We start from the raw sequence: 20975 nt of genomic DNA, 5'->3' as shown, positions 1-20975 counted from the left end.
AGATCCCACATGCTGCGGAGTGGCTGGGCCCATGAGCTATGGCCACTGAGCCTGTGCGTTCTATGTCTGTGCTCCGCAACGGGAGAGGCCACAACAGTGAAAGGCCCACGTACAACAACAACAACAACAACAAAAAAGAATCAGGGGGAGTTCAAAGGTAGATCTTCCTCTGGAAAAATCTGGAAGACCACTTGCACTACTGCATTCCAGAATACTTGCCTTTACTAATATGCAACTGCTGGCAGAAATTGACCTATTTTTTCCCACTCTAAAAGAAATTATTGTAAAATTAATATGACATAAAAATTTAAGACTGATCAAAAGGGTAAAAGTAAAAAGAGTCCCCGAGAATGTGATAGTTGGATGAACATGAGAAATCCTTTTTATTTCCTAGATGATAAAAAATGAGTCGGTGAGTTTGTATAAGTCACTCAGCTACTCAGTGTGATAGGAGTAGAAAGACACTCAGTTCCCTGACTGTCTTGCTTTGGTGCTTTTTCTACTACTGGCGAGTTCTGATTAAAGAAAGATCACAAGATGCAGGAGAGGAGAATGCCATGGAAGGACCAAGGCAGAGATTGAAGGAGGCAGACATTGTAACTGCAAGCCAAGGAATGCCAAAGAGTGCCAGTAAACCACCAGAAGTAGGAAGGAATCTCCTCTATAGTTTTCAAACAAAGCATGGTCTTCTGACATCTTGATTTTGTACATCCTGAGAACTGTAAGAATATAAGTTTCTATTGTTTTAAGCCACCCAGTTTGTGGTACCCTGTTCTGGCAACCCTAGTAAACTAATACAGAGAACTTAAGTGAATAGTCGGTGCCCAGAGTGGGGAATGGGGAGCTACCAAGTGGCAGGGAGAGATAAGTACAACGAAAATTGAGTTCCAAAGACAATTGTGTTCTACTTCACAAGTGACTCAGGAATGTATGGTGTTGTCCTCTTTTAAGTCCTAAGGGAAGACCAGCCTTCAGCTGAGTGTCTCTTGCCTCCTAGTTGCCTCCAACTTTCTGGGGGAACTGTTATATGGGGAGAAGCTCAAAGGCATCTCTAGGGTCTCATTGTTAGCCTTTCCAGATGTACTGATGCTCTGACACCAAAGAGTTAGCCATCTTTTGCAGCTTAAGAACTTTGGGGAGGAAGAGACCTCTGTTACCTGGGAAAGCTCCCAAGAGCCTCCAATGGCTGCAAACTTGATTTCTATGATTCCCAAGTCAGCCCTAGTGAATCCTTTCTGATGTTTTTTGTTTGTTTGTTTCTTCCCAACTAGCTCACTCTCTCTGCATTCTCTCTGAAACATCCCTTCCCTAGTGCCAGGGAAACAAAATAACATAGATGCAAGAACTGTATCAGAACTGGAGTCTGGGCTCCCTCGAAGAGAATATGTTGGGAGTGCATAAATGCTGGTGAAGGGGGTGCAGGGGGGCACAGCTCTGGGAGAAGGTGTGGGGTATGTTCTTTGGCACTGGATGGCATAGGGTCTGGGGAAAAAAGGTTTTCTCAACATATAAGCGCCCCTGCTCCTTGTGAGAACGCTGGTGGAGGGAATTCCCATCGGCCTCGGTCCGGGACTGGCTTGGCCAAGCCTGTGTGCTCCACAGTTGCCGTAAGAAGTAGGAGAGAGCCTGTGCAGAGTCTCCCGATGGGAGTTATAATCCTTCTCTCCTCCCTAGAGAATATTTCTGGGGTTATTAAAGGACTCTCCATTACTTCCAGCCCCTCCCCTCCAGAGTGGGTGCAGGAGAAATCAACCAGAACGGCAGCATCCGAGCAGCTCCCAGCTGTGACTGTTCCACCTTCTGCAGAGAGCCTGGTGCTATGGTTGTTGTGGGTTCTGGGGCTTCCAGCCCATCTCCCGCAGGTGAAGTGACCTGAAACCAGAAGAACAAGATGGCGATGTTCATCTTCTCTCCCTTCTTCCCTTCCAATCCAAAAATAGGCTTCAGTAACTCTAGCTGCGTGAACGCCACTAAAATCCCACCCAGGCAAGCCATGACAGTGAGTTGGCTGCTTCCAGAACCATTCCATTCACCTCCAGCCCCCTTTCTACTGCTCCTTGTGTGCTAAGCTGTCTTCCCCTCCCCCTCTGCTTTCTAGTTAGGCTCTGACCTTTCAGAGCCACCTACCCAGGTTGCTCTGACCTTAGGACTTTTTTTTTTTCCTCCAAAAGAATCCCTCCCTGTCCCTAAATCCTCATCAATAATCATTCCCCACCGCAGCCCTCAGTCTGTACTTAGGAAGAAAACAACTGTGAGATAAATTGAAATAAAGAATGGTAGATACTTTCTAGTGAGCTGAACATGGCTATACTTCCTGGAGTATTTATGTCTTAAAATACTAGTAACTTGATGTAGTAAATTAAATGGTGCCCCCCTCCCAAAATATACCCATGCCCTGACCACTGGAGCCTGTGAATATGACCCTATTTAGAAAAAAATTGATCTTTACAGATGAGTTAATTAAGTTAAGGATCTTAAAATGAGGTCATCCTGGATTTATCCAGGTGGTCCCTAAATCCAATGACAAGTGTCCTTATAAGAGTCAAAAGAGAAGACACAAACACAGAGGAGGACAAGCCCATGTGAAGACAGAGGCAGAGACTGGAGTTTTCTAGTCACAAGCCAAGGGCCACCTGGAGCCACCAGAAGCAACTACCTTCCTAAACATAAGCATGCTTAGCAGGTTTTTGCATAAGCCTTCCTGGAATTTTCTGTGCAAACATCAACTTACATGAGCTTATTCTTTTGTTTAACACAACTGGGATTATACTATTCTGTTTTGCCTCTTGTCTTTTCCACTTAGTATATCATGGACACATTACACATGGGCCAGAAAAAGATTTGCTCATCTTTTGATGGCTACCATATTCTTATGGTATGACTCTACCACAATTTATTTAACCATTCTCTATGGGAGGACATTTAGCTTCTTTCTGATGTTTTGCTCTTTTAAACAATGGTACAATGACAGCAGTGTACATATGTCTTTGTGTATTTGGCAAAAATTTTTAGAAATGTAATGTGTAGGTCAAAGGGCATGTTACCCAATTACCTTCCAGAAGGACGGCCCCCAGTTTTACTCTCACAGGGTTTGAGAGGACCCATTTCCCCAGGTCATTGACCACACCAGGTGTGATCAACAAGTTTAATTGCTACTGACCTGTGTTTTTCATATTCCTCAGATGTTACTGGGTGGGGATGGGGAGAAAAATCTTCCATGCCTGGAATTATGACCTAAAACTAAAATTTAAAAAAAAATTCTAATTAATGTGATTTCTCACAGCTAAGGGAAAATATCGTCCCCAGATTATATTGTAGCTTTGTCCCCTCAACCCTGACATGTAGTGTTGGGTTAATCCTAGCCATTCCTCATCACCTTTCAGGGGATTCTCACCGTGACCTGAAAAATATTTTGACTTTTCAAATCCTGGTGTGATGACTTGAATGAATTTTATGCTGCTCCGTTAATCTTCTGCCAGACAAATTTGTCTGTAGCACATTGTACCTGAGGTCTCTGTTCCACTTGACTCGGATTTTATTTGGTTTGATGTTGATTGACAATATTCCAGGAAATAAAGATGCAAACTTGATATCCTCAACCAGAGTGCCTGCTAGAGAAACACAGGCTGCTGTATTTCTTTGGGATAACTTGACTCCTATGAACTCTGATTTTGTGTTTGTGCACCTAAGACTCCTCAGCTGCATGGCAGATCCAGGTCCTGAAACCTCCTTTTTTGGCTAATTCCTCATTTCCAGTCAAGTCACATGGAAAGAGTATGTTGGAGGGGCCCACACCACCTCCTTCTTATCCTAGTTTATTCACTACTATTTGCAGAGCTCTGTGACTGACACCCAAAGCAGCAGATCTGCGGTTCTGCAAATCCACCACTCTCCTCGCATCCTTGCCAGGAGTGCTGCAGCCTGTGATCCCACCAGCTCCCGGGCTCTGCAGTGGTTTTCTCTCTGCATGGCTGCTCCAGGGTACCAATCACCAGCTGGCTGCATGTCAGCATTGTGAGATGTAAATGTCCCTGTGCTTCTAGCCTTCCTTCACTATTTCTTGACATGTTGCTATAATCTGGAGATGGAGATAGAAGATGCTCTGAACTTCCCACCTCTATTCCCCATGGTGGGGGTGGGAGTGCACTGCTGGCTATTTCTTAGAATGGATTTTAACTGCTCTGTAAAAACCAATTAAGAAGTTCTTGTTATGTATATTTTACCAGTTAAAAAAAAAAAAAAACCCCAAACAAACAAACAAACAGAAAGACAAATTAACAGCTGAGGGTGTCGCATTATTTTCCTTCCAAAAAAGCCACTGAAATAAGGTATTTCATCCTAAAGATGTCTCTCCCCTCTGCATTATTATGTGTCTTAATAGAAAAACATGAGGGCAATCGGGCCTCTCCTTGGCAAGACCTTCTTGATTTCCAGGGTGCTTGTTAGCTAGGTTAATGATGTACTAGAGCAGCGGACCCCAGCCTTTTCGGCACCAGGGACTGGTTTCGTGGAAGACAATTTTTCCACGGACTGGGGGAGGGGGATGGTTTTTGGATGATTCAAGTGCCTTACATTTATTGTGCGCTTTATTTCTATTATTATTACATTGTAATATATAATGAAATAATTATACAACCCACCATAATGCAGAATCAGTGGGCGATCTGAGCTTCTTTTCCTGCAACTACATGGTCCCATCTGGGGGTGATGGGAGACAGTGACACCTGAAGTTTGTTGCTCAAGTTCAGTCTACTCCGTAATCTCGTTTTGTTTGTTTGTGTGTTTGTTTTCATAATCTCGTTTTGGAGTGTTTGCCGTCACTGCAAAAAACCCTGCTTCACAAAGATAGGATGTTGGAAATGGAAGCAGGCTTTTCAGTGCTTTTGTGGCAATCTCAGGATATTCTGTCTTGACTTTAATCCAGAATGTATGGAATTTGAAGTTGTCTCAAACATACTTTTATGGCCACCGTCATTTGCGATCTCAAGCAGTTGCTCCTCTTTTAGCACAGACAAAGTTGATTCACCTGACTTCTTCACAAATGGGTCACAGATCCATTCCTTCCCAGCTCGGGTTTTTTTTGTGGTTGGGAAGTAATGCTCAAACTCTTTTGAAAGCTGAGATAGGTGATCATGCACCAGCTGGGAGAAAGAAGGCCCTGGCTCAGTCTCCTTCTAAATCTCTGCTAATGTTTGAAATATGTCAAAAATCCTAATGTTCACTCGTCGCCCCCATAATTCCAGTTTGGCTTTGAATGCAGCCACTTTATCTGCCAACTTGAACACAGTTGTCGTTCTCCCCTGAAACGACAGATTGAGTTCACTGAGCAGGTTGAATATGTCACACAAGTAAGCAAGTTTTGTGACCCATTCTGTGTCACTGAAATGTGTTGCCAGTGGTGACTGTTTTTCTAAAAAAAAATCTCTGGAGTGGCTCTCATAACTCAAAAACTCTGGCCAGTGATCTACCTTTAGAAAACCATCTCACTTCTGTGTATAAGAGAAGACGTGTGTGCTCTATGTCCATCCCCTCACAGAGCTGTGCAAACAGTCGTGAGTTAAGAGCATGTACTTTAATGTAGTTGATAATTTTAATCACATCCTGCAAAATGCTGCTAAGTTCAGGTGACATTTTTCGGCTAGCCAGCATTTCTCTATGGATGACACAGTACGTAGACTCACATTCAGAAGCGACCTCTTTGACCCGAGCAGTGAAACCAGAAAGCCATCCAGTCATGGCAGCCGCTCCATCCGTGCATATACCGACACAAAATGACCAATTCAGTTTTCCTGATATGTAATCATTCAAAGACTTGAATAGGTCTGCAGCTGTGGTGTTGGTTGGCAACAAAAGTGCACATAACATATCCTAATGCACATCCTCTTGAAAAATATATCACACAAAAACAAGCATTGTTGCCTTGTTGTCAACATTGGTGGACTCGTCAACCTGGATTGCGTGCCACAGTGACTCATTAATCCTCTCTAACAATTGCGCTTCAATATCCTCTGCTGTTTCATCAATTCATCGAGGAACATGTGCCACCTTTTGAACTGCAGCCTCTCCTAAAAGTTCATGACAGATGTCCTTAGCAGCAGGCAGGATCAACTCTTCACCAAGGGTAAAGGGCTTCTTAGCTTTAGCAATGCAGTTAGCCACTAAGAATGATGCTCTCGGTGCAAACACATTTGATGAAGCGGTGGCCTTCAATAATTGCTTCTGTTCTTCGTGTTCACGTTTTTTTCTTTTGAAAAACTCCAAAGCTTGTCTTTTAATGCAGGGTGCTTAGTCTCCATGTGGCGAAGCAGGTTTGAAGTTTTCATGGCTTGGTTGGATAGCTGGTTGCCACATATTATACAAAGCAGGCTTGGAGAATGTGAATCAACTGTTGCAATGAACCTGTAATTTAATTAGGACTCTTGGTATTTTCTTTTAAATGCAGCTTTCTTTTTGTTGGCAGTCTTAGAGTCTTCTGCCATCTTATCATTGGGTCTTTCCTCCTTTTCAAAGAAACTCTCCAGCAACATTTGTTTTTTGCTCATTTTGGCGAGGGTTAGCTTGTGAATTTACGAAAACTGAGACAAGCGCGCAGTGTGGGAAAGAGGTGTGGATGGAAGTGGTGAATAAAATAATGGGCTGGCCACATGCAGACTAAAATAAGTGTCAGATCCTGACTTAAAGCCTGCCACAAGATGCAGCTGTACAACTGAAGAACATCAACTCACTTCCCACTATAAAGCCTGCCACCAGATGCAGCTTAATTTTAACTTGCCACTCACTGATAGGGTTTTGATATGAGTCTGCAAGCAATTGATTTATTATGGTCTCTGGGCAATCAGACCTCTCTGCTAATGATAATCTGTATTTGCAGCCGTTCCCCAGTGCTAGCATCACCCCTCAGCTCCACCTTAGATCATCAGGCATTAGATTCTCATACGGAGTGTGCAACCTAGATCCCTTGCACGTGCAGTTCACAGTAGGGGTCACGCTCCTGTGAGAATCTAATGCCGTGCTGATCTGACAGGAGGCGGAGCTCAGGCTGTAATATGAGTGATGGGGAGTGGCTGTAAATACAGATGAAGCTTCGCTGGCTCACCTGCCACTCAACTCCTGCTGTAAGGCCCAGTTCCTAACAGGCCACGGACCAGTACCCATCCATGGCCTGGGGGTTGGGGAACCCCTGTACTACAGTGCTGGTACTGGAGATATTAAGCATATCCTCTTGTAGATTTCACTTGGGCAGCATATGATTAGATCATGCACTTGAACTTCTGAAACTTTTGTCTCCCAATTACAGTAGAGCCATGGATATTTTCACCTCTGGATTCCCTCTAACCTCCCCTTCCATTAATACTACGTACTATCAGATCACATAAAGTCAGGTGGGAGGCATGATGAACAAAATGCATTGCCCAGACCTTTCATTCTTCTCAGCCTAGCTGCTTCCTCTTTGGGGTTTCAGGGAAGGCTGCCTTCCATCTCTGATTTCCCCTTATCAGCAGCTCTGCAGCACCTCACAACTGAGAATAAGTGGCAGACAACATCTTTTTCATACCACAGTGCAGGTCTGGGCAGGGTGTGGGCAGGAATCTGAAAAAAGATGAAATAAGTAAGAAGTGAGGCAGAGTTCCAAAAAAGGGATGGGGGTCAAAGATGGAAGCAAAAAGATTCATGGAGAAGGATTTTGACCCCAGCAATGTGACCTGATTGCTGTACCTTGTTTCATACTGTATTAGCGATGGATTCGCAGCTGAATCGCCGTTTCCTTGGGCCTACTGGTGTCTGGAAATCATTTTAAGTACCACTTAGTAGCATTTAGATTATTTTATGATAACTCAGTACCCATTGAAAGGATTATTAAGCTCATATTTGCAGTGGCCTGGGAAAAAATAATAATAAAATTGATCTCTTCGAGAGATGGCTCCCACAATTGCCCCGTCAGCAATTATTCATTTAGAAGCCTCTCTGCCTACATTAGAACCTGAGGTAAATTGGCATATGCTAATGCAGGGCTCTGCTGTGGGTTTCTCCTTTAGGAGTTCAGGCTCTCATTACCTACCAACTGACACACAAAATCCTCTACCCTATTTCCTTCAGTTTGGTGTCACTGTTACATTGTTTGCTCTGAGCCAAAGTAATTTCTTTTCCATTCCATGCCTATTGCTCCTTTGATAATGGGTTTCCAGAGCAATATTGCAAATAATAAGCCAATGGTCAGAGCTCTCTTGCTTGATTCCAAAAATAATACCTCATTAGGAAGAAGATCTTGGCTTTTTACTATGGAATGGGGAGATTTTATTTGAAAAAAAAAATAGCACCACTCTTCATGGCCCACAGAAGCCCATAAGTCACTGGAGGGAGATAATTTTGCAAAGTGAATCCTGAGCCTCTCATCAGGCACCTGAAAGTTGAAACAGGTTAGTGGTGTGCTAGAGTTGATTCGGCGTGCCTTGGGAAAGCCCATGTTGAATGTCTCTTCCCAACTCCAGGTTCGGTGACCTGAGGGTAGCCTGTAATTGGCCAGGAAAATGGGGAAATGCCACAAATCAGAATTTCCTTCCTCCATCCCTTCCTTTCTGTCTTTTTTGCTTTTCACAGAGCGGATTATTAAATATTTGCCACACCCATCCACCTCAATGGACCCTCCAGGGTGAAACAGTTCTCCAGATACAGCTGGGTAAAAACCAAGACTCGTTCATTGCTGGAGGCTCACTGTGAAAGTGGGCTGGCCTGTTCTGTTCCCTGGGTAGCAGCACCAACTGTTTCCAGCTCATTATTTCTGTACAACTTATTCAATCCAATACCTACACCTCTAGCTTCTTACATATTCCTCTGGATCATAACCAAGAGATTGCTGCAATGAAAGTACCATGAGCCTAATTGTACTTGGTTTTAAAAGGGAAAAAATTCTTCTTTTCAGTAATTTAATTATGAAAGACATTGAGAGGTCGGGTGCACAGTCTAGGGTTTTGACATCTAGAGGCGGTCAGGAAAGGATCGCTTCTGTTATTACATCTATTGTTTTCCTAAAACACAGAAAGCAGGACAAGTCCCAACATCTGTTTTAAATTCCTTTAGCGTAAGGCTTTAATTATTATTGAATCAAAATTTTATTATTTAAACTCTTACCGTTATTCTAATGTGCAGGAGAAAGACTTTGATGGGGGATGAAAGACATGGTGGAAAAGGTGTTCATGACAATGGAGCTCCAAAATCAAAATTTTCTCACTTTATTTTCTCATCATAATTTCTAGAACTAGCCTAGACTATAATAGTATTATCTAACTACTATTTTAATTGCACAAGCACATTGTTCAAAAATACTTAAGTAGGAGAGTACAAAAGTATGAAGAATACAAAATGAATAGCAAAATTCTCTCCCCATCCATGCAGCTCCCGATCCCACTATTCATAGCAAGATTCATGGCAAGATTTTATTGTGTACCTTTCCAATTAAAAATAGAATATTTGAATGCTAAATATACTATTGCATTTGATGATTAAATATTCATTATAAGCCCACAATAGTTTCAAATTTTTTTTTCCAAATGTGCTTTTACTCAGACATACAGACATCAAACAATGCTCATTAATATTAAAAACCTGGCTACTTTGCTGCATTAATTACAAAAACCCATGGTTTTGCTGCTTTCCCTTTGGAATTTTTTTTTCAACTTAACCTGAATACAGTAGTGGAAATGCATGGGAAGTGAAGAGTCCGGAACTGACTTAGCTTCTCTTGGCAGGATTTTTTTGCCCTGAAAAATACGGGATCCCAGAAGAGTGCACCCTGCCCACCTCCCATGTCCTCCTACATCATAGCTCACTGGATTCATAAAACCAAACACAACCACTGCTTCTCCTTCTCAGAGCAAAGGACTCTTTGGTAGAGTCAAATCTACCAAAATTCTCACAAAATGTTCATGATTGCAGGCTTCCGATGTCTCCTCTCCAGCAATATTAATGGCCTGTATTTCCTGGTTAGTGTCCTCAAATACCTATCCCTCCTCCCTCACACTGTTTCATTTATTGGACTACATGGCCTGTATTGCCAGGACATCTGCTTCAGGGTCTCCCGCTTCTGTCTCCCAGGGCCCTGAAGCTTGAGATCATCACACAATTCACGTTGACACCCCACCCTATCTCCCCCGGCTGGCCTCAAATCCCAGCTACTGCTTTGTGTTTGCCTGTTTCTGACTTCTGGCTGAAGAGGAAAGGGTGGAATTCATTTTTTCTTTTGTTTTCTTTTAAATTAATTTTTATTGGAGTGTAGTTACTTTACAATGTTGTGTTAGTTTCTACTGTATGGCAAAATTAATTAACTATACATATACATATATCTTCTCTTTTTTGGATTTCCTTCCCGTTTAGGTCACCACAGTGCATTAAGTAGAGTTCCCTGTGCTTTACAGCATGTTCTCATTACTTATCTATTTCATACATAGTATCAATAGTTTATATGTGTCAAACCCAATTTCCCAATTCCTCCCACCCCCCATCCTTTCCTCTTTGGTATCCATACACTTTTTCTCTATGTCTGTGTCTCTATTTCTGCCCTGCAAACTAGTTCATCTGTACCATTTTTCTAGATTCCACATATATGCATTAATATATGGTATTTGTTTCTCTCTTTCTGACTTCACTCTGTATGAAAGTCTCTAGGTCCATCCACGTCTCTACAAATGACCCAATTTCGTTTCTTTTTATGGCTGAGTAATATTCCATTGTATATATGTGCCACATCTTCTTTATCCATTCCTCTGTTGATGGACATTTAGGTTGCTTCCATGTCCTGGCTATTGTAAATAGAGCTGCAATGAACATTGTGGTACATGTCTCTTTTTGAATTATGGTTTTCTCAGGGTATATGCCCAGCAGGATCATATGGTAGTTCTATTTTTAGTTTTTGAAGGAATCTCCATACTGTTCTTCACACTAGCTATGTTCATTTACATTCCCACCAACAGTACAAGAGGGTTTCCTTTTCTCCATACCCTCTCCCTCATTTATTGTGTGTAGATTTTTTGATGATGGCCATTCCAACTGGTGTGAGGTGATACCTCATTGTAGTTTTGATATGCATTTCTCTAACGATTAGTGATGTTGAGCATCTTTTCTGATCTTATTATAGTGGTTCTTGCTGCCTTCACTTGTTTAGGCACAGCCTCTGAGCAGTTTCCCTGTCAGGAGAAGTGGGTGTGCCCAAGTTCCTTGCTGAAGACTCCTCTGTGGCTGGGGGACCTCCCCATACAGGAATTGTTTCCACTGTCACAGTCTCGTGTCTCAGCAGCAAGCATCTATTTCTGAGCCTCTAGCCTTTGCTCCTCTACTGCCCGTTCCTTTTCTGGTTACCTCTCAGCTTCCTTGTGCCACACAGGTCCTAAAGCCTGAATAGCCTTAACCTATTTGAGAAAAGTATTACATAAATCTTTTTGCACATGCCCAGAAACACATGATTCCAGAGCGTTGTGGAGCAGCTGGGAAGACACACACAGGGGTTGTGGTTATTATGCATGAGTCTGGTCTTGAGCCACACTTGCAGGAGGTTATTTGAGTATTTGACTTATAGGTACCCTCCCCGTCCCCATACTTCCAGTATAAGCTCTTCCCTAGAATGATTCTGCAAGGGAATGGCTACCTTTGTGAATAAAATACAGCTCAGAGCCTCCAAGGGTGGCCATGACGATTAAATTCGCCACAGGAGAAATGGTAGCTGGACCGTATCTATCTGGTTCTTGTCTGAATTTTGTGCCGATTTTCACTGCCTCTCCTCCTCCCCATCATGCTAGTCTAAGGATTGGAAGTTAGAGAAAGACCCTCGTTCATTCTGGCTTCAAACACAGACATTTGTTCATTCAATAAATATTTATTGAGCACCTACTCTACACCAGATATTGTTCTAATTGCTAGAGATATTAGGGAAGATTCTTGATCCTCCTCAGCTTCCCTATAGTACAACTGAAAGAAGAATGGAATGTTTATATAAGAATAGATGTTACTAACAGGGACATAAATACAGAGAACCCAAGAAATTGAAGTTATCTGGTTTACAAGATACACTTGATTTCTGTGTAGATCATATATTAGACCACATGTGAAATCTCAGCCTCAATTTTAGACTCACCACTCAGGAAACCATTTACATAAATCTACCACCTTCAAAGCATAGACCCCACTGCTCAAGTCTCAAAGAAAGATAATATTTCCTCTCCCTACAGCTTAAAGCCTGTCTTGTTCTGCAGGAGGCAAAGTTAATATAAAATCATCATGTATTATTGGATGCGCTGTAGCCTGCCTTTCTTTTTTTCCTACTTTGATCTAAGAAAGATTAAAAAAAAAAAGATTTGTTGATCTACCATTTCTAGTATGTTTCTTTCAACTTCTACTTGTATTTGTATGCCTGTTTTTATTTTGTTTGCTTTAATACATAATATATTTGGTTCACAAAGGGTTAGGGCAGCAATTCCTTCTCTGTAGAATGAAACCATGGCCAAGAAAAATAGCTGTCTTGGTTCTGTTTAATGATTTCTGATGTGAATTATACTTTGATAATATTTTGATTCTTGCTTCCTTTATATTTTCAGTTTTTTAAATACACTTATGCATGTCATTTTGAGTCATATTTGTTAGATGTCTCTTTAAAATAGCAGATAAATGAATTTTGTTTTCTATGAAATATTTTTCTTTTAAGAGGGAGGGTAATACATATACCAAAAACATGTAAGACATCTTGGGTTACAAACTTTGTCTCTTGAAATTTCTCTTGCTCCATTTAAATGCCTTTATAGAAAACCTATTTTTGTCTGTCATGATGCTTACAGAGCAGTGGTTCTAGAAGTGTGGTCAGTAGACCCATGGGGGTCCCTGAGACCCTTCAGGAAGTCCATGAGGTCAAAACAATTTTCAGAATATTACTAAGATTTTTTTGCTTTTATGGTGTTGACATTTGTACTAAAAGTGCAAAAGCAATGATGCCTTAGCAAGAATCCAGGCAGTGGCACCAAATTGCACTATTAGTCATTGTATATTCTATTTGATAGTAAGGGGAGGAACACGCAAGGCATTTCTACAGCACACCTGAGTATGATAACAATCTTGAGGAAAACCACTGGGGCAATTGTTCTAGCAACAAACTGAACTAGCCACCTTTTTGCTTGAAAGAGCAACTAACAGACAAACTATGGTAAATCAAACTTGAGTATTTGTCAGCCATTGTCTTTCAAATGGACTAAACAAAACTGTCATTTTGAGGAAAAGAACTGACTGTATTTGTTGTTCAATGATAACATTCAAACTTACAAGTGAAAATTAGAACTTTGGAATACTTTTCAATGACCACTGTGACCTTGTTAGCAATACTTAGCAAAGTCCAATACTTACTTTTCTGATGATTATCAGTGGGAATATTAACGAATGTGAACTTTAAAAATTGTATAATGAAATGTGTCCACATTTGGAAGATCTGCATAACTCAGGGAAACAATATGTTTTCAAATGATTAATGAATGATGTTATATAGGTGAAGATCCATTTGAAGTGCAAGATAGACTAATGGCCTTGGCTATAACTGAGTATGAAAAGTTATTTTAAATGATTTCAATTTCCATATTACAATTAACCTTTAAAAACTACCACATTTCAAGTTTTGGTACAGTATTTTTAAAATATCTACAATTGTCTGAAATGTCTGTTTACTCTCTTTTGCAACTACATGTCTGAGTGATGCTATACTATTCACACACTCCAACCAAAGTAACATATTAAAACTAATTGAATGCAGAAGTAAATGTGACTTCTCCTGTCTTCTGCTAAGTCAGACATTGCAGAGATTTGCAACAATGTATATAAAACAATGTCACTCTTCCTATAATTTTTTTGTTTTGGGAAACAGAGGGCTTTTTGCGCAAAAATATGCTACTTATGTTAACACGTAATGGGGTTTAAAAAAATAAATATGTAAAGATTTTCTTTAAACTCTATTTTAATTTCTAGTGTGGTAAACATTGATAGATATAACCTGTATAAACAAAGTCCTTCAGGATCCTGAGTAAATTTTAAGAGTGTAAAGTCATTGTGAGACCAAGAAGTTTGAAAACATGGTTATGGAGTATAAAACCTTATATTAAAAGTATTGCCAGGGTGTGACCAAAAGTGAGTCTTTTTATGGACTTTGCCTGGGTGAGCCACCTTAATCCATAAATCATTCTTTCTCTGAGGCATATCTTTTATTTATTTATTTATTTTTATTTATTTATCTTTGGCTGCATTGGGTCTTCGTTGCTACGCACAGGCTTTCTCTAGTTGCGGCGAGCGGGGGCTACTCTTCGTTGTGGTGCACAGGCTTCTCATTGTGGTGGCTTCTCTTGTTGTGGAGCACGGGCTCTAGGCGCAGGGGCTTCAGTAGTTATGGCACGTGGGCTCAGTAGTAATGGCTTGTGGGCTCTAGGTGCGCAGGCTTCAGTAGTTGTGGCGCACGGGCTTAGTTGCTCCGCAGCATGTGGGATCTTCCCAGACCAGGGCTCAAACCTGTGTCCCCTGCATTGGCAGGCAGATTCTTAACCACTCAGGCATATCTTCTTGTGTATGTCATTGATTATTTCTTGTTATTTGTTTACTCTCCTTTAGGGACACCAATTATCCACATGTTGACTCCTCATTGTCCATCCTCCTCATCCTCTCCCTCAACAGTTTTTTCTTTTTACTTTATTCTGTGGATTTCAAGTCTGTTATGATAATCATTCTATATTTTATACATCTCTCATTGAAACTTATATTGCCTTTTTATCCTGGCATTTTATCTCTTCCTGGCTTTCTATTTCTGTTTCTCTATTGCAAATAGTTTCCTGAGAGTTTTTTCTGGATTTTACAAGAGAATATTAGTTTGGAAATTTACCTTTCCTATAAGCCTTTTAAAAAAATTATTATATAGTATTATTTCTTGGGTTCAGCCTGGATTTTCTTTTCTTCTTCTTCTTCCTGTTTAATGTTTCTCTTTGCTAATTTTTTAATTAAGAAATTCTTTTCAAATTTGTTTTTGTTTTCAAAAAACACAGTTTTTGGCTGAGGTGACATTGGCCCTGCTCACTGCCTCTTCTGTGGCAATCCCTCCTCTTCCCAAATCTACATCTGAAAAATACAGTGACACGCACTGAGTCTTAATTCAATTTCCAACTTCTTTTTTTTTTAACATCTTTATTGGAGTATAATTGCTTTACAATGGTATATTAGTTTCTGCTTTATAACAAAGTGAATCAGTTATACATATACATATGTTCCCATATCTCTTCCCTGTTGTGTCTCCCTCCCTCCCACCCTCCCTGCTTCCTGTGGGCTTTCACGTAGTTCAAAGCTACTTTACCAATGTCCTATCTTCTCTTTTCTCACAACATGATTCTTGGTCACTGTCAACAAGTGTAATGCATGAGAAACTACAATTTGTGGCTTATACTTATAATAAATATATTCCACTTCCACCCTACCTACAACCTTTTACTTAGGAACTACAACTACTATGAGAATTAACTGTGCCATCACCGTTACGCCTCATCTTCCTCTTGTATAGATCCTTAATGTTAACCTGTATCTCTGATGGATATAATCTAATGGTTGAGAGCAAGGATGATGAGCAGAGTAATCAGGTTGCCCATAATTCATTACACCTTGAGATGAATTCTGAGTAATTTGTTTTCAGTATAATTCAACCCACCTATATTTATAGTCAGCAAAGATTCACTTCCAGATATTGGCAATGGGTTATCTAACGAATTTAGTTTTCAGTGTTGATATGAGTTTTCCCCTTTTTTCTGTATCTTTATAAATACTCTAGTAGATATTGGGAGACAACATAGTGGAGACTAATAGACAGATGCTACTTTGAGATTGTTGGCAATATTAAACCAATCTCTAAGCTACTATAACTCTGGGAACCCTATGAAATAGCCCTACGATTTCTTCTACTGAGACTACAGATCAAACTTCTTGTAGGATGAACAGGGTATCCAATTCCCCCTTAAGGTGGCTGGGGCAGTTCTGATGTGGATGACACCCAAGTAGACTAATGTCAAGATTGAGTCCAGGGTTTCAGGATCTTAGTCTACAGCAGATGGCACCACGGTGTAAATATAAAAGTTGGGGGAAAAGATTCAAGGGTCAAAGCAGAGGAGACTACTTAGTTATTAGTTCTTAGAAAGGAACAAAAGGCCAGATATAGCTAATGAAACTCAACGTCGTTCATTCAACAATATTGTTTCATAAATAGCCATTGGCTATAAACTATATTATTAATGCTTAAGCCAAGGAAATGGAGAAATCAAACAGGAAGAAGGAATAAAATTAGTGGGGCAGGTCTAGAACTTAATGTTGGAAATAAGGCTATGATGCCCAAAGTGTTTTCTTCTCAGGTGCTGGGTGTCCTCATTTTAAAGATTGAAGATCAAGATAAATACTGAGAGTCATTTCCATGGCATCATACATACCCTATGTATCTTTATTTGATCTCCTATGAGTACTAACTGGATTCAGAATAAACCCAGTTTGTTCAAAGAAGAACTGACCCTATGTTCCAAATATAAGGAACTCAGCTTTAAGTTCTATCAGCCCCCCAAAGATACTGCTTGGCTATTTTCTCTTTAGCCCTAAAGTGGGAAGAAACATTCTGACCCATCCTATCCCTTGAATAAACATGCCAGGCTATAATCTGTCTGCAAGTGATTTCTGAAAAATCCATGTCCCACTTGTGAATGTCTCTTAGTAAAAGGCAGAATGATGGGGAAGATACAGTTAAATCCAAGTCAAGCTCCCTTGGAAAATCTCTATACTTTACTTACACCAGCAGTAGCTCTGGCATGATATTTTCAGAGGTGCTCCTAGCTTATTCTCTTAGCTCCTCTGCCATTAATTTTGGATGCAGCTCTCCTTTTCAAACATTGATTTAGGATACATACAACTTAATGAGAAGAAAACCAAAGAGAAATAAATGCTTTAAAGCACATCATTAGGCAGATGGTAATGCATTTGCTTCTTCTGCTGTCAACAGAACAAAAAGATAAAGGTATATGTAGCAGCTGACAAATTTAGGTTAGGCACCAGAGAAAATGAGACATTACCAATAAAAAGATGAAAATAACATGGCATAGGTTTCCCAAGGGAGACTGTATACCTTTCTTAGTAGATTTTTGAAGTGGTTGACAATGATATTTCTTGTAATATGTGAATAGAGTTCTACCTGGACATAGGGGAAAGTACTTGATAATCATCCTCTGCCCATCCCTTGCCAACAAGGATTATAAATCATATAACTGTAATAATTCATTCACATGGAAAAGGACTTTTGCCTTTATTTTCTTCTCCCTTAAGCAATGAAATCATTACCCTTTCTAAGTTGAACTCTGCTCACAGGTTCCTTTTTTTGTACTGATTTTGCGGTTCATTTACCAGGCTGATGAAAGTATATATATATCCCATAAAGCCTTATAATTGTAATGAAATCCCAGAACTCTTCCCCTCAAACAAACAAGCCAAAAAATCAAGGAAAAAATAGGTTGCAGCAGGATGAAATAAAGACAAATTGTTCTGTGTTTGCGTTAAAAGTCAAGCCCCAAAAGCTTTCCAAAGCTACTTTCCAGGCTTCTTCTAGGGCCAGACCAAACACCAAATCTACATAAAATAATCAAGATTGGACCTGTAGTTTTTTCTGCCTCCAGAGTAGTCTGACAAAACCCAGCTGTACTTTCTAGATACCTCAGTTCTATGATTTGTGCTATTTGGTTTCATAGAAAATAGCTTTGATACATAATGCCTTGATAATGATGGAATGTTAATAGGATTTTTTTCCTCCAGTCCTCTCCTACCCAAATAGGCCCCTATTCTACCTTTCCTGACAATTTCATATCTCCTCCAATAGCTACCCACTCCTGAGCATGTTATGAAGAATTTCTGTTTTGTGCTGACAAGTTGCATTTTTATCTCTTATCATGAAGTTCATTTCTATTTCTTCCTCTCCTACTCATCTTTCAGTTCTCAGCTTAAATGTCCCTTTCTTATGGAAGATTTCCCTGATGTTCCAGATTAGATTAAGTACCCTTACTGCACACTCCATGCCCAGCTGCATTTCTCTTGCACAACTCTCATCATAAGTGCAGATATTCATACAAGATCTGCACCTCATTAGATTCAAAGTTCATGAAGGTGGGAATCTTGTCCAAGTTCAATACTCTATTCCCAATGTCTAACACAGTGCCCGACACTTAGTAAGTATTCAACAAAGGTTTTAAACACTTCATTCAGCAATAAGTTTTGAATATACCTATGCCACCATTAACATTCAAGAAGGTCAATAATACTTCCTTTTACTACCACATACTGGAGTTTTTAGTCTTAGTATTTCATTTCACAATTAACATTCATTTAAAATTCCTTCCACCCTTATTATTTCCTCTTGTTAAGGATGGTTTCTGGTTTGTTTTTGCTTTTTGTTTTTCTTTTTCATTCTCCCCCACCACTACCCCATCCTTCTGTCTCTTTTAGCTTAGAAAGAAGTAAAATTCTTATAGATACCTTCTTCCTAGAGACATTGTGGTCTTTCTAGAATCTAATTTACCCAACAGGAATAAATTCATAAAGGTAGTTCATGCAGGTGGGCAAGGCTAGTCTTCCTTAGAACCATGGTCTCATTTCTGGAATTTTGGGGAAATCCTGCTCACACCCAGCTTCTTTGGGGTGCTCATAATTCCATTAGCATGCGGGTTGTTGAATTTCACAATTGGAGATATGGCTTTAAATGTAAGTTATTATAAGATAAATTATACTTGAATTCAAGTCTCATTGAAGGCCTCAATGACTTCTCATCATCTTTTCTGAGAATGTTGGAAGGATGGTGGTAGGACCCTGGGACAGGTGGAGCCAAGGGGAGGAGCTGGAGGAGAAGTCTTCCTGCATCACCACTTTACTGAGGGCTGGCCTGACTCCTCACCTGTGACCCTCAAATGCCTTGTTCAACACATTTTTATAGTTTAGTAACATAAGAGAAGCTGCCATGTACAAGGTGCTGGCGCTTTCTATATAGCCTGTATTCATGGAGACTGCTTACCTTGGAGCAGATCTTTGTTCTCAGAGGACTTAGGAAAATAGACAAGAAGATATTACTCTTGAGGAATGGTGTGACAGATCATTTTTGGCTTCATAAAGGCTGTCCCACCCAATATACATTGGGAGATTGAACTCAGAGGTCTCTGGATGGGCAAATTTATAAGCAGGCCAAGGAATTTCCTAGAAGGAAAGGAATGGAGATTTGACCTCTTCCCTTTTGAAGATTAATGATGCTATAACCTCTAATAACTTGAAATAGTATCAGCTCAGTCTGGAAAATAATTTTTTTAAGGAAAAAGTAAAATGAAAGACACTAAGAACTGCCAAAATGAACTGACCATGAGGGGAGATGTAGTACAAGTATGGAAAGGAGATAATGGTGGAGACCATGGCCTCACTGTTGAAAGCCTGATTGAAGATCAGAGAACCCTGGAGTCTAGGCCTCTGGTGACGTGGAATTAATACATCTGAGATTAACTCTCAGGAGAAAGACCTCCTTTTTCTCCCTCAATAATCCTTAAAGCCTCCTTTATACAAATGAACAGGGACAATATCATATGGTGCCAGCTCTTCCATTTTACAATATGACACCAAGTGGTAGCCACAGAAGCTACAGGACAAAATCTGGGTTCTCACCACTGGTCTAGATTCCCTAGTTCTTTCTTTCTCCATAAGGAGTTGAAATTTAGCCTATGCCTTCTAGAATGAGTAAGCCCATAGTGTACTTAGATAACTGGGGCAAAAATGATTCCGAGGAAGATATTAGATTTTCTGCTTATCTGGGCAGAGAGAGGGTTGAAAAATTAATATGAATAAAAATAATTTGAGAAATACACATAACCTCTAGTCTTCCCCAGACTGGTAAAGCAAGTTGAACAAAGATAATTAACATAATAGGCCTGAGACTGTTACCCTTAGAAAGGGCTGTTTGCAAGATTGGCCTTTGGCTGGCATCTGGTGATCTCGAATTCAGGAATGTTCCCATGAACCTAACCGATAAGAGCGTCTCACTGTGCCTAAACTGTTTGTACAAACAATATGGTTTATACTGAACATCTGCTTTCCTTCTGGGAGTCTTGCATTTCAGTACATGCAAAGCAGAGGGTGTCTGTGTGATCAGTCCCAGTGAAAACCTTGGGCCCTGAGTCTCTAATGAGCTTCCCTGGCAGATGTCACATGTATTATCACCACTCGTTTCTGGAGGAATTAGGTGTGTGACTCCACTGTGAGAGTGGAAGCTTGTGCCTGGTTTCCTCCAACTTTGCCCCATACACCTTTTCCCTTTGTTGGTTGGGCTTTGTATTGCTTGGCTGTAATAAATCATAGCCATGAGATGACTATATGCTGAGTCCTCCTAGGGAATTATCAAACATAGGGTGTTATCTTGGCAGCCCCCAACACACAAGTAAAACACACAAGGAATATAGACCCCATGGGATACCACTTTTTCAATGCAACCAGCAAATTTCAGCCAGATAATTCCATTAACATTTTAAAACATTTTCTGATATTTATATATTTATTATGGTATCCTTTTTTATACAGAATTTTGATTCATTTTTCTTGTACATTAACAGGGTTACATTAATTTTTTTAAAAAAGCTTTCTACTTTAATGTCAAGCCATCTGAACTGGATGGGATTTTAGAAGAAATATAGTCCTATCTACTCATTTCAAGAAGAAACTGAAGCCACAGCAGAAGAAATATAAGGTGGGCTTCAACTAGCTTTTGAAGTGAGGACTCAGGACATGTGGCTTTTGTAAACCGTTTAAACCCTACATACAAAGTCACATATATAGTACTTGAATTTGTGATATTAAAGGAAGAAAAATAACTGACATACAATGTATCAATGTATTTATAGCAGGAAATTTCACTCTTGCTTTAA

This window comes from Kogia breviceps, chromosome 8, assembly GCF_026419965.1.
Source record: "Kogia breviceps isolate mKogBre1 chromosome 8, mKogBre1 haplotype 1, whole genome shotgun sequence".
Classification (NCBI taxonomy): domain Eukaryota; kingdom Metazoa; phylum Chordata; class Mammalia; order Artiodactyla; family Physeteridae; genus Kogia; species Kogia breviceps.
The sequence above is the reverse complement of the archived record's forward strand: the minus strand, read 5'-3'. Positions refer to the sequence as shown.